Source organism: Balaenoptera musculus, chromosome 13, assembly GCF_009873245.2.
Source record: "Balaenoptera musculus isolate JJ_BM4_2016_0621 chromosome 13, mBalMus1.pri.v3, whole genome shotgun sequence".
NCBI classification, from domain to species: Eukaryota; Metazoa; Chordata; class Mammalia; order Artiodactyla; family Balaenopteridae; genus Balaenoptera; species Balaenoptera musculus.
The window spans coordinates 36,674,165-36,688,424 of NC_045797.1; the positions used below are offsets into that span (position 1 = coordinate 36,674,165).

General features: G+C 35.5%; 1 protein-coding gene across 1 annotated transcript in view; it reads left to right on the plus strand.

The window, feature by feature from the left end:
• Window positions 1–14,260, plus strand: part of LOC118906362 (WD repeat containing planar cell polarity effector) — a 409,302-nt gene that overhangs the window by 294,130 nt on the left and 100,912 nt on the right. The window lies entirely within an intron of this gene.

The following is a 14,260-nucleotide window of genomic DNA, read 5'->3' on the forward strand; positions in this document are numbered from 1 at the left end:
TCTATAGGAAAGGGAAAATCACAATAGGAAAGACAAATATAGAAAAGGGTTGAAGATCACTTAAGTAAGCCAGTATGTAGATTAAAAAACAATCCAAAAAATTGTAAAAGTGATTATAACTACAATAAAGTAAAGGGATAAGCACAAAGATGTAAAATAGGACATCAAAATCACAAAATGTGAGGGAGGGGAGTATAAAAATGTAGCCCTTTTAAAAATGTGTTTGAACTTGAATGACTGTCAGTTTAAAGAAAGTAGATAGTGTTATGGGTCAGTATACTTGAACTCCATGGTAACCACAAATGAAAAGCAAAGGCCATGGGACTTCCCTGGTGGCACAGTGATTAAGAATCTGCCTGCCAATGCAGGGGACACGGGTTCGAGCCCTGGTCCAGGAAGATCCCACATGCCGCAGAGCAACAAAGCCCATGTGCCACAACTACTGAGCCTATGCTCTAGAGCCCGCGAGCCACAACTACTGAGCCTGTGTGCCATAACTACTGAAGCCCGCACGCCTAGAGCCCATGCTCCACAACAAGATAAGCCACCACAGTGAGAAGCCCGTGCATTGCAATGAAGAGTAGCCCCTGCTCGCCGCAACTAGAGAAAGCCCTCGCACAGCAACAAAGACCCAATGCAGCCAAAAATCAATCAATCCAATCAATCAATCAATCAAAGGAAATACAAAAAAAAAAAGGCCATAGAGAAAGATAAAGAAGGATACCAGAGAATGATAAAAGGACCAATACAAGGTGAGGATATTACACTCATTAATATAGATGCACCCAATATAGGGGCACCTAAATACATAAAACTAATAGTAACATACATAAAGGGAGAAATTGACAAGAATCCAGTAATAGTAGGAGACTTTAACATCCCACTGACATCAATAGACTGATCATCCAGGCAGAAAATCAGAGGTCCTAAATGAAACAATAGAGCAGTTGGACTTTATATCTACAGGACGCTAAATCCAAATACACAATCTTGGATTGCAAGAATTAGTCCATACTATCCAAAGCAATCTACAGGTTCAATCAATCCCTGTCAAAATACCCATGACATTATTCACAGAACTAGAACAAGTAATCCTAAAATTTATATGAAAGCACCCAAGACCCAGAATTGCCAAAGCAATCCTGAGGGGAAAAAAGCTGGAGGCATAACCCTCTTAGACTTTAGACTATACTACAAAGCTACAGTAATCAGAACAGTGTGGTACTGGGACAAAAACGGATATCTGGATCAATGGAACAGAATAGAAAGCCCCAAAATAAACCCACACACCTATGGTCAATTAATCTACAACAAAGGAGGCAAGAATATACAAGGGAGAAAGACATTCTCTTCAACAAGTGTTAGGAAAGCTGGACAGCTACATATAAGTCAATGAAATTAGAACATTCCCTCACACCATATAAAAAAATAAACTCAAAATGGCTAAATATAAGACCTAAATGTAAGACATGACACCATAAAACTCCTAGAAGAGAACATAGGCAAAATATTCTTTGACATAAATCATGACAATTTTTTCTAGATCAGTCTCCCAAGAAAAAGAAATAAAAGCAAAAATAAACAAATGGGACCTAATCAAACTTAAAAGCTTTTGCACAGCAAAGGCAACCACCAACAAAACGAAAAGACAACCTACCAACTGGGAGAAAATATTTACAAACAATGTCACCGACAGAGGGTTAATATCCGAAGTATACAATCAGCTCATACAACTCAATAACAAAAAAACAACCAAATCAAAAAATGGCCAAAAGACCTAAACAGATGTTTTTCCAAAGAAGACATACAGATGGTTAAAAGGCTCATGAAAAAAAGGCTCAACATCACTAATTAATAGAGAAATGCAAGTGAAAGCCACAATGAGGTTATCATCTCACACCAATTAGAATGTATATCATCAAAAAGTCTACAAATAAATGCTAGAGAGGATGTGGAGAAAAGGGAACCCTCATACACTGTTAGTAGGAATGTAATTTGGTGCAACCACTAAGAAGAACAATATGGAGGTTCCTTTAAAAACTAAAAATAGATCTGGCAATTCCACTCCTGGGTATATAGCTAGAAAAAAACAAAAATTCTAATTTGAAAAGATACATGCACCCCAATGTTCACAGCAGCACTATTTATAATAGCCAAGACATGGAAACAACCCAAGTGTCCATCAACAGATGACTAGCTAAGAAGATGTGATATATATACAATGGAATATTACTCAGCCATTAAAAAAGATTTGCAAATGCAAATCTTGCCATTTGCAGCAACATGGATGGACCTAGAGAATACTGTACTTAGTGAAGTAAGTCAGACAGAGAAATACAAATATTATATGATATCACTTATATATGGAATCTAAAAAATAATAGGAATGAAGCTATGTACAAAACTAAAACAGACTCACAGACATAGAAAACAAATTTATGATTACCAAAGGGGAAATTTTGGGGGGAAGAGATAAATTAGGAGTATGGGATTAACAGATACAAACTCCTACATATAAAATATATAAACAACAAGAATTTATGGTATATTACAGGGAACTATATTCAATATCTTATAATAACCTATAATGGAATATGATCTGAAAAAAATAACTGAACCACTATGCTGTACACCTGAAACTAACACAATGTTGTAAATCAACTATACCTTAATAAAAAAATTTATATAGAAATGCTAAAATAATTTTGAAAAGAAAATCATGGATAGGGAAGTATCAGTGTACTCATTTTCAAGACTTATTACATAGCTGCAGTAATCCAGACTATTATATTGGTGAAAGGATAGACACAGAGCAATGGAACAGAAGAGAGAACCCAGAAATAGACCCACACAAATATGACCAAATGACCTTTTACAAGAGTGGAACAGCAATTCATTGGAGTAAGGACACCTTTTCAACAAATGTTGATGGAACAACTCGATAGCCATAGACAAGAAAAAAAAAAAAAAAGTTCCTTGACTTAAACTTCACACCAGAAGATAAGACAAAAGAAAAGTCGGGGGACCTAGGGCTTGGTGAAGAGTTCTTAGATATAACACCAAAATCATAATGTATAAAAGAAAATACTGATAAATTGGATTTATTCAAAAATAAAAGCTTTTGCTCTATGAAGAACCATCTCAAGAAATTGAAAAGACAAGCTATAGATTGGGAAAAAATATCTGCAAACGACATATCTGACAAAGGACTCACATCTAGAATATATAAAGAAATCTCAACACTCAACAGTAAAAATACAAACAATCCAATTACAAAATTGGCAAAAGACACTAGATATTTCACTGAGGAGGACATAGGGTGGCAAATAAGCGGGTGAAAAGATGTTCAACATCACTAGGTGCTAGAGAAATGCAAACTAAGACCATAAGGAGTTATTACTGAACATCTACTAGAACAACTAAAATTAAAAAAAAACAACAAAAACCTGTGATAATACCAAATGCTAGCTAAGGTACAGATAAACGTGATCTCTCATACATTGTTCATGGAAATGTAAAATGGTACTAGCACTCTGGAAAATAATTTCGCAGTTTCTTAAAAAACTAATCATACACTTAACCATATGATCCAGCAATTTCCCACACAAAAAAAAGTATACAGAGTTGTTAAGGTCCAAACATGATAATAATAATAAAAAAATAAGTAATCCCCCTCGTTTTTTAACTGTGCTACCAAGACAGGCCAATATATAGCATTTTAATAGTATTTAAAATTTTTTTTCACCATTATAGGTCAATTTTGGAATATGTAATTTCTTTTCTTGACCTAATTTGTGGAGCCTAGAGTATGGAAAATAATTATTTTAACAAGCATCTTATTTATGTGTATTCATTTGCAAAGTGATTTTGATTTTAGTCTTTTTGTTACTGTTATTTGTTCCATTTCTTATGTTAATTTAACATCTTAATTGATTTATTTTTTGAATCAGTGGTATTAAAATCTATTTTGATAGGAATTATAATTTTGCATTTGTTTGGGGATTAACAAAAGATGAAACAGCCAAATGATTATCTTTTCTCTAATACACACTAAAAGAAGAATACACCAGAGGTGTCATAGGCAACACTCTGAAGAAGTACTGTGACAATGCACAGTAAACAGGTAACCTTGGGCATGTGTAGCAGATACGTCTGTTTCAGCCATATGCATTGCATCTCACAGAGGCACAATGTAAGTAAACACCCACTCCATTAGCATATCTAATGATTTCTCTATGAAATATGAAAAAATTAATCTCTCATGCTGTATTCCCCATGTTACTTCTCTTTCTCAGGCAGAGGTATTGCTTGGAGGCAGAGGAAGAGGTCAGGAAGAAGTGATTTTTTTTTTTTTTTTACCTTGCCCTTAATAATACAATAATAATACATTAAGCATTATTAAACTTCATTACATGAGCATATCTCTTAAAAATTAATATTGTTATGTCTTAGTTTCCTACCTAGCAAAGTGGGGGGGGACAATATATTGGTACCCTTCCTGATAATATTAATAGAGAAAAATATCATAGCATAATTATCATAGAGTAGAATTTTTTTTAACATCATTATTGGAGTATAATTGCTTTACAATGGTGTGTTAGTTTCTGCTTTATAACAAAGTGAATCAGCTACGCATATACATATATCCCCATATCTCCTCCCTCTTGCATCTCCCTCCCACCCTCCCTATCCCACCCCTCTAGGCGGTCACAAAGCACCAAGCTGATCTCCCTGTGCTATGCGGCTGCTTCCCACTAGCTATCTGTTTTACATTTGGTAGTGTATATATGTCCATGACACTCTCTCACTTCGTCCCAGCTTACCCTTCCCCCTCCCCTGTCCTCAAGTCCATTCTCTACGTCTGCGTCCTTATTCCTGTCCTGCCCCTAGGTTCTTCAGAACCATTTTTTTTTTTTTTTTTTAGATTCCATATATATGTGTTAGCATACGGTGTTTGGTTTTCTCTTTCTGACTTACTTCACTCTGTATGACAGATTCTAGGTCCATCCACCTCACTATAAATAACTCAATTTCGTTTCTTATTATGGCTGAGTAATATTTCATTGTATATATGTGCCACATCTTCTTTATCCATTCATCTGTCGATGGACACTTAGGTTACTTCCATGTCCTGGCTATTGTAAATAGAGCTGCAATGAACATTATGGTACATGACTCTTTTTGAATTATGGTTTTCTCAGGGTATATGCCCAGTAGTGGGATTGCCAGGTCGAATGGTAGTTCTATTTTTAGTTTTTTAAGGAACCTCCATACTGTTCTCCATAGTGGCTGTATCAATTTACATTCCCACCAACAGTGCAAGAGGGTTCCCTTTTCTCCACACCTAGAATTTTTTTTTTTAATTGGAGTATAGTTGCATTACAACGCTGCGTTAGTTTCTGCTGAACAATGAAGTGAATCAGCCATAGGTATACATATGTCCCCTCCCTCTTGGACCTCCCTCCCCTCCCACCCCACCCATCTAGGTCATCACAGAGCACCAAGCTGAGTTCCCTGTGCTATACAGCAGGTTCCCACTAGCTATCTGTTTTACACATTGTAGTGTATTTATAGCAAACCTAATCTCCCAATTCATCCCACCCTCCCCTTCCCCCCCCCATGTCCACATGTCCATTCTCTACGTCTGCATTTCCATTCCTGCCATAGAGTAGAATTTTTTAATAAAAAAATGAACATTTCAGCTTAACTTCTCAAACGAAAATTAGATTTAAAGCCTGTAACTTATTTCTTTCAAAGCATACAATATAACCATTAGAAACGTTTCTTATTTGTAGGTTTTGGTGAAATTCTGGTCATCGTTTGACAGACCCCCACTGTGGTCCCATTAGTAGTAGTTCCCTGGACAAGTCCAGTTCCCTGGACAAGGCCATTCAGGTTTGGCTACTAATAAAAGTCTAGAAGGTAGAATAAAGGAATTTCCACTATACTTTTTTTTTTTTTTTTTTACTATTTATATGACATTTTGAAATGAATGTGTTTTCCAAAAGAAAAAATCAGTTTCAATATTATTAAAACAACACAAAATATTACAAAAGAGATACAAAAGGACTCAATTCAAAACTGAAATATTTGAGGATATAAAGGTGTTCTGAGTTGTGGCATCTTTAAAATTTTGTATCTTCTAGTTTTAGACTTAATCTTTCCACTTAAAAATATTTGTTAATAATATCATATTGAAAAATGTAGCAACTCTGACTTTCAAAGACTCTGGACTACTATTTCCACAATCCAGTGCCACCCCTTCCAACATCCGGGTAGGCAAGTATTTTAAGTGATTTTAAATGATTAATCTGTAATAATGCAATTCTGAAAATCCTTTCTTCAGTAAGAAGGTAGGAAAGACAGTGTTATGAATGAACTCACTTAAGAATTTTTTTAAAGCTCCTGGAAAGTGGCAGTCTATACTCATCTAATTTTTCTGTCTCCTAAAACTTCAATGAGGAGGAATAGAAGGGAAGGTTGAGTAACTGACAAATCTAAGAAAGAACCTAGCATGCGGAAGGCCAAGAACTACGCCAAATTATACAAAACCCAAGGACTGGACTGACTGAACTTTTCAACAACAGCATTGTAAGTAAGACAACAGTGGAGCAATGCCTTCAAACTTCAGAAGAAAAATGATTTACTCACTAGAATTCTTGAATTATAAGGGAGACTCTTCAAAATACAAAGAAATGGTAGTAACAGGGCACTAAGAAATCAGGGTGTGGGGAAGATAAAAAGGAAAGGACAGTGGGGGAAAGCTCTTCAAGAAGCAGTCTGAGCCCCATTCTACCGCATGACTGACTGACCTTGTCCACAGAGGAGTGCAGGTTAAATTCTCTGGAGAGGGTAAAAGAGAAAGACCCCAGTGTGAGTACCATGTCACAAAGAAGGGGATTAAAGGATGGTGTGCAACTAAATGGGAAAATGTTGAGATCCCTGGTCTACTTTCCCCAGTTGGCTCCCAGAACACTGGCAGTAAGGGTATAACTTCCAGGAAAGAGATTTCAAAGTCAGTCAGACTAGTGGTAAAGACCCGTTACATCTACAAAGATACATCTTGGGCTCCCCAGCACATACTCCATCCCTCCCCCAAATTATCCTATGTGAAGCTAGTAAGTCTTGAGTTTTGCAGAATTTACTCAAACGTTGCCCACTGACCTCCCTAGAATGGGGCTCTTATAAACTCCATAGGGAAGCAGAAATTCAACTATTACTATTCAGCTTCCCTCTTCCAGGGAGCCTTCATGTAACTGTAGCATTACTGTCTTTTCTTTAGAAAGCTAGGTTTGTGAGTGCTACTCAGATCTTCAAAAGTAGACAATATGCTGTCTAGAGATACATAGGAGGGTGGTAAAATGTTCCCTGAGGGGATTCCCTGGTGGTGCAGTGGTTAAGAATCCACCTGCCAGTGCAGGGGACACGGGTTCGAGCCCTGGTCCGGGAAGATCCCACATGCAAGGAGCAACTAAGCCCATGCGCCACAGCTACTGAGCCTGCACTCTAGAGCTCATGAGCCACAGCTACTGAGCCCGTGTGCCACAACTCCTGAAGCCTGCATGCCTACAGCCTGTACTCTGCAACAAGAGAAGCCACCACAATGAGAAGCCTGAGCACCGCAACGAAGAGTAGCCTCTGCTCACCGCAACTAGAGAAAGCCCGCGCGCAGCAACGAAGACCCAACACAACCAAAAATAAATAAATAAATATATTAACAATAAAGTATTAAAAATAAAAGTTCCCTGATAAAATTATTAGGTTAATGGAGAATCTAGATCTTTGCTGATTTTAATTTATCAGAAATTATCTGAATAGTTGCAAATGCATTGCACAGTTTAGTCAAGATGACTCAACATTCAGCTATGAATAGAATTCATGAGCCTTATCAATGGGAGCTGGGTTGTTTCCCTAAAATAGGAATTCCTAATTTTCTCATTTAAAATTTAAGGTTACTACATTTAGACATATTTATATTTATTCAGTACTGATACAGTCATTTCTCATTTTTGTTTAATGAGGGACTAAAAGAATTAAAGAATATATCCATTTTAATTGTCTATATAGATAATTGGTTTGCTGGGGAGCCAACTCCCCATTTTTTCTTATGCTTTATAGGTTAGATCAGCTGTTCTTAACATTTTTAGACCTTTTCCTCTTTTAAAACAAATATATGACATCAATTTTACTTTGCTGAAATCAGTCATAGATAATGAATATGTATATATCACACATACATAATTTTAATTAGATAATGCAATGTTATAACTTTAATGTAGATTAGAAATAAATGTAAAGTAGTTTATAATTTAAAAAAATAAGTCCTTGTGACACTTCTACACTGAAAGGCATAATGAAGTATTATTAAGTAGCTTATACATGTATATAAAATCACTGTAAATGTAACAGCTATAAATGCAGGATGATACATCAGTATTGTATTGCAGACTCAAATGCTGCAAGCTTCGCCTCTAGGCAAGGCCTTAAGCATAGTCTAAAAACCACCTACTTATGTGTGCCATGTGCTCAATCCACTCCTAGAATTCTGACCAAGTATCCTGCCTCCTCTGAGGCCTCCTCAGACCAGGAGACAAAAGGAGTTACCTGATCACTAGAGCTGCAAGTAAAAGACTTGATGCTTAGCATGGCAAAGAATGTATAGTTATTATCCAAGCCAGCAGCTCTTCTTCCCATATTCCTGATCTCCAGCCATGGTACATGAGATCTTCAGTTTTATCCAATGTCTTGCTTAAAAAAAAAGGGCAGGGGGAAACTCCTGTAGTGCCAATACCCTACAGCTCTGATGGTCTGAGTCTTAAAGAATCTGGACTTACAGGGTAGAATTGTAAGTGAAAACGTCTTCCAGATACTCTTAAGCTAAAAGTAACTTGTGATGTCCTTAAGCCTATGCAATGCTTCAGCCAGATTCCAAAGGTTGATTTTTAGGTTAGCAGTGATCATATATATGGATGAAATTTTGATTTTTATTCTTAGCTTTCAACTTTATATGAGTCTCTGTCCAGGTAAGGCTGAACTGCCTGCAAGAGTACTGCCACTTGACCAACCCCTAAGAACGCATCTTTGAGAGCCTGGAGGTGACTCTCCTAAGCAATGCTCTATCCAACTATGGGAAAGGATCCAACCTAGAATAGGACAACACCTCCCCCCATCAAAAATATTTAAACTCTTCTGGGATTCACAGGTTATTTCATCTTCCATTTTTCTAACTTCATTACCCTGCATTTGATGAACCTTCTAAAAAAAAGTATAAGGCTTCACCTGAATTCTAATCATAAATTTTCCACAGTTTTAATTAACTGAGACAATAGGAGCAAACAACAATTGGACACCTACACACAGCAATGCCTAACCCAATCAAGAATCCTTTAGAGCAGGGCCCCCTGGGCCACAGACAAGTACTGGTCCGTGGCCTGTTAGGAATCGGGCCGCACAGCAGGGTGTGAGTGGTGGACGAGCGAGCAAAGCTTCATCTGTATTTATAGCCGCTCCCCATTGCTCGCATTACTGCCTGAGCTCTGCCTCTGTCAGATCAGCAGTGGCATTAGATTCTCATAGGAATGTAAACCCTACTGTGAACTGTGCATGCAAGGGATCTAGGTTGCACGCTCCTTATGAGAATCTAATGCCTGATGATCTGAGGTGGTGATGCTAGCGCTGGGGAGCAGCTGCAAATACAGATTATCATTAGCAGAGAAGTCTGACTGCACGGAGACCATAATAAATCAATTGCTTGCAGACTCATATCAAAACCCTATTAGTGAGTGGCAAGTGAAAACAAGCTCACGGCTCCCACTGATTCTGCATTATGGTGAGTTGTATAACCATTTCATTATATATTACAATGTAATAATAATAAAAATAAAGTGCACAATAAATGTAATGGACTTGTATCATCCCAAAACCATCCCGCAAAAACTGTCTTCCACGAAACCAGTCCCTGGTGCCAAAAAGGTTGGGGACTGCTATTTAGAGACAAGCCCCTAAAGATAAGGGATATAGGCCAGGAGATGGAGAAATCATCTGCAAATACACCTGGCTCAGTATCTAAAAGAAAAATTCAAACGTATTTTATTCATAACTGAATAAAAATTCAGTTATGACTGACACTGGCCAGTAAATAACTTACTACATTCATTTGCTGAATATCACTGCATAATAATTTTGACTTCCACACCTGCTTTTTCTCTGCACTACTGGATAACTGTACAAACTCTCATCAATCACTAGTTAGGAAGGACTTCAGACTTAGAAACCTAATAAGGCAGGGAAACTTTCTAAAATGGCAAGCAATATACAACAGTCATCAGGAGACACCCTTGAAGCTGAAGAAAACATTTTCCTTCAGGACACATTCATTCTATCAATTTTAGCTAAAAATTTCCTAGAACCTTTCAGAGTCATAGTTATAACCAACTACCTCACATTTAGCTTAGAGTTATACATGTTCAGTCAGATTCACCCACTCTTCTGCTGCTCCCTACAACTCTCAAGTTACTTTCTCACCCAATGCTCTAATCATAAAAGGAATGCAAGAAGTAACAAACTCCCAACAACCTCATGTCCAGCTTTGAAATTTGCTATAATAGGAACCAATTTTCTAAAACTAGAAAGCACTAAGACACATGAAGAACTTTTATTGGCTTAAACCCTGCTTCTACCATCAAAATCTATTCCCTTGAGTTAAAACTATGTACCAGATTGCCACACAAAAGATAGAATATAGATAATAATACATAAATAAAAAAGAAAAAATTACTAAGGATGCCATGTTTGGGGAAGCAGGGGAAGGAGATATAGTCAGCATAGTCATAGAATTTTTTTTTTTTTGCTATTCTGTTTTCACTATACCTTAATATGCATAGAATATTCATTACACCACTGAAGATAATATACATATATATTTAAGTCATTCATATTAACATTTTCTAGATGTGTAGAAGTTACTTTATAGAAAATTTGGAAGCAAGGCAGAACAAGTACCTTAGTACCAAGTTTTAACAATTTTGTTAAAATATAATATTTATAATTCTTATAATACGTTACTTTAATTGCAAGGAAATTTTACTCGTTTAGATGGAATAGAAGTCTTTCCTTGAGGACTTACACTTTAATCTCGGGTTTTCAAACACTGATGTGGTTGCGTGGCCTTTTAAAAGCCTTTGGGTACAAGAATGATAAAAAGTGGTTTTAGTTATTGGCATGCCTGTGCAACAAAGCATTTAGGAGTTGTGATTGACAGGCCAGAACTGTGTATAAGGGAAAACCTATGCTTATGTCTGCTTCACTGACTTTATTAGCCACACCCTACTTGTAAATTGTAAACTGTCATTCAAAGTAGCAAAGTGATGTTTTAAACAAGTCAGGTTATAATACCCCTACTTCTTTTGTCTTAATGCCTAAAGGTAAATTCAGAAAGTACTCCTATGTTTTGGCTCATAAAAGCATCCATCTGGGAAAAAACTAAATAAAAAGCCCAAATAGTAAACAGCAATGCAAAGAATATTTACAACACTATGCATATATGTAAGTTGAATATTTAAAATCATGGATAATTCAGACTTCATTATAGTTCAGCAACTATTTCAGATTGAGAATGAAGAAAATAATTTTATTAATTGTTGGCAGTTTTTTTACCAGTATTTTAAAACATACTGTTAACAATATGTACTGAATTAAAATTGCTAATAATATGAAAAGTTTCACTGGAGACCTTTACTATCTTTGCAAAGAACTTTGGGAAAATTTGTGTTTTAAAGCATGGTGTATTTTATGAGAAGTGCCTAGTTTTACATTAAAATATTAAAATAAATGCAGAAACAAATATATATTCACATCATAGTTTTCTAACAACTGCACAATTTTGGACTGAAATAACGGATGAAAACAAGTATTACAGTTTGCTGACTTCTTACTAATAATATTCTAAATATTCTTTCCTGAATTTTAGATAATTTAATCTTAACTAACCTTAATAAAAGTAATATGAACTCATCAAAAAAATACAAATTGTACAGAAAAGCACAATATAGTCAATGAAAATCCCTCATGATCCACTCCATCTAATCTGACCAAAAACATTACTTGCAACAAAATACCTTTTGTGGTCTAAATTTCAATAAGGTAATAATTCAAATGTCTAGCTTTTAGATAAGTATTAAAGGTTTTAATACTTGTACCATGAATTACCAAATTGAATTCCAGTCAGTGCTCAGATTTGAGGTAAAAACCTTTCTGTAATTACTCAGTAACTTAGTATTCCATAGTGACACTTCTAATTTTCATATCTGAACGGATATGAAGGCTATGTCAATGGATGGAGGCACCCTTAAGGGGCATGAGGTAGTCTAGTCTTTATCTGTGATTCAATTGAAGGAATCTTGGGTTTTTCTTTTTGAGGTGGACCAAACCACAGAACGATGTCTCAGGAAGCCTATTTATCTGACAAGAAGAAAAGATAAACACCTGTAAGTTGATGTTTAAAGCCCAAACTAGTTTTGAAGTAACAAGAAAGGGAAAGCTAACAGTTCAAATTTCAGTCACTTTTCATCTAAACCCATCAATGTGTGCACTGGTCCATTAATTATGTGGCCCAACACAAAATGATATGTTAGTCATCCCTTTTCTCCTAGATGACAGATGTGAGGTAAGATTTTAGTTCAGGAGAAAGAAAGCTATTTCAAATACTTCACCTTTTGGTCTCAAGAATTTACCTAAGTCATGTATGAAAATGAAAAACTACTAATTGAGGATCAAACGAATTGTTTTGTTGATCACTCTATTTAAACCAAAATAAAATTGGAGAGGAGTGATTTAAAACCTATGATTCTAATGGACCCAGCTTTTCTAGGTTAATAAAGTATTTTAAGCAAAGGTTAGCAAATTATTTTCTGTAAAGCTCCAGATGGTAAATATTTTAGAATTTGTGGGCCATACAGTTTCTGTCACAACCATTCAACTCTTACTCTGACATTGTGCAAAAGCAGCCATAGACAATATGTAAATGAAAGATCAAGGCTGCGTTCCAATAAAACTTTCTTTATGGACACTTAAATATAAATTTCATATAATGTTCACATGTCACAAAATATTCTTCCATTGACTTTCTTCCAATCACTGAAAATGGAAAAATTCTTAGTTTACAGGTTGCAGAAAAATAGGCAGTGGGCTGGATTTGGCCTGGCCATAGTTTGGCAACCCTTGTTCTAACAGATTATTTTGGTTCTTGTTTTGTGAATTTATTTCTATGCTTCAAAAGAAAAATATGTCACAGAGATTTTATTAAAATCTTGCTCAAAGTATTTGATAGATTTTTTTTAAACCCTATCAATGAGTTGCTAGAATAAATAAGTGGAAACACTGCCGTTTAAAATATTTCTTCTAGATGAACCTAATTCAATGCTTTTAGATGACATTATTGTTGTAGTAGTCCCTAGTAGAAAACATAAGTTTTCAGTATAAAATCTGGTTCCATTTATTCTGTTTTAAAATTTCCTATGCTAATAAATTTTCAGTAAAAAAGCAATTAGTTTTGGCCATTTCCTAAATTACCTATTTTAGATGAGTATTAAGTATGTGTGAGTTATTAAGTATTCTGATGACAAAAGTTAATTATACATGTGTATTACATAAAATTCAAACATTGATGAAATGTTTAATTCCGGAAAATAAAAGCTCTGTATAATACCACCTACCATAAAAGGAATCTTAACATATTACATATTTTTCTAGCTTTTCCCTTTTCACATATTTTAAGAAAATATGGTAATACATGGTCATATATTACTTCCTGTTTTACAAATTTCCTTTTAAAAATTTTTAACAAAATATTTTGGAAAGCTACAAGTCTATATGTAGATTGACCCCTTTCTTTTTTTTTAACAGTTATATTATTCATTTGTATGGATATACTATAATTTGTTTAACCAGTATCCTATTGCTGGATATTGGGGTTATTCCCTGTTTTCATGAAAATCACTGCTGCCAGAGGATTCTGAAAAGACAGCATCACTGTAGTATTTGAATCTCCTTGAAACTCCTCATAAAACAGAAATAGCAAATAGGACAGTAAACCCCAAAATCTATCTGCAACAAAATCTAGTGACAACATATTCTTATGAACCCCGAAATATAAGTGGGTTGGAACAAATCAGCAGTAGCTACAAAATGTACTAAAATCTTTATGGATTCACAAAGACCCCTATTGGGTGTTGATGCAATGTGATTGCTACCTAGTGTTGTG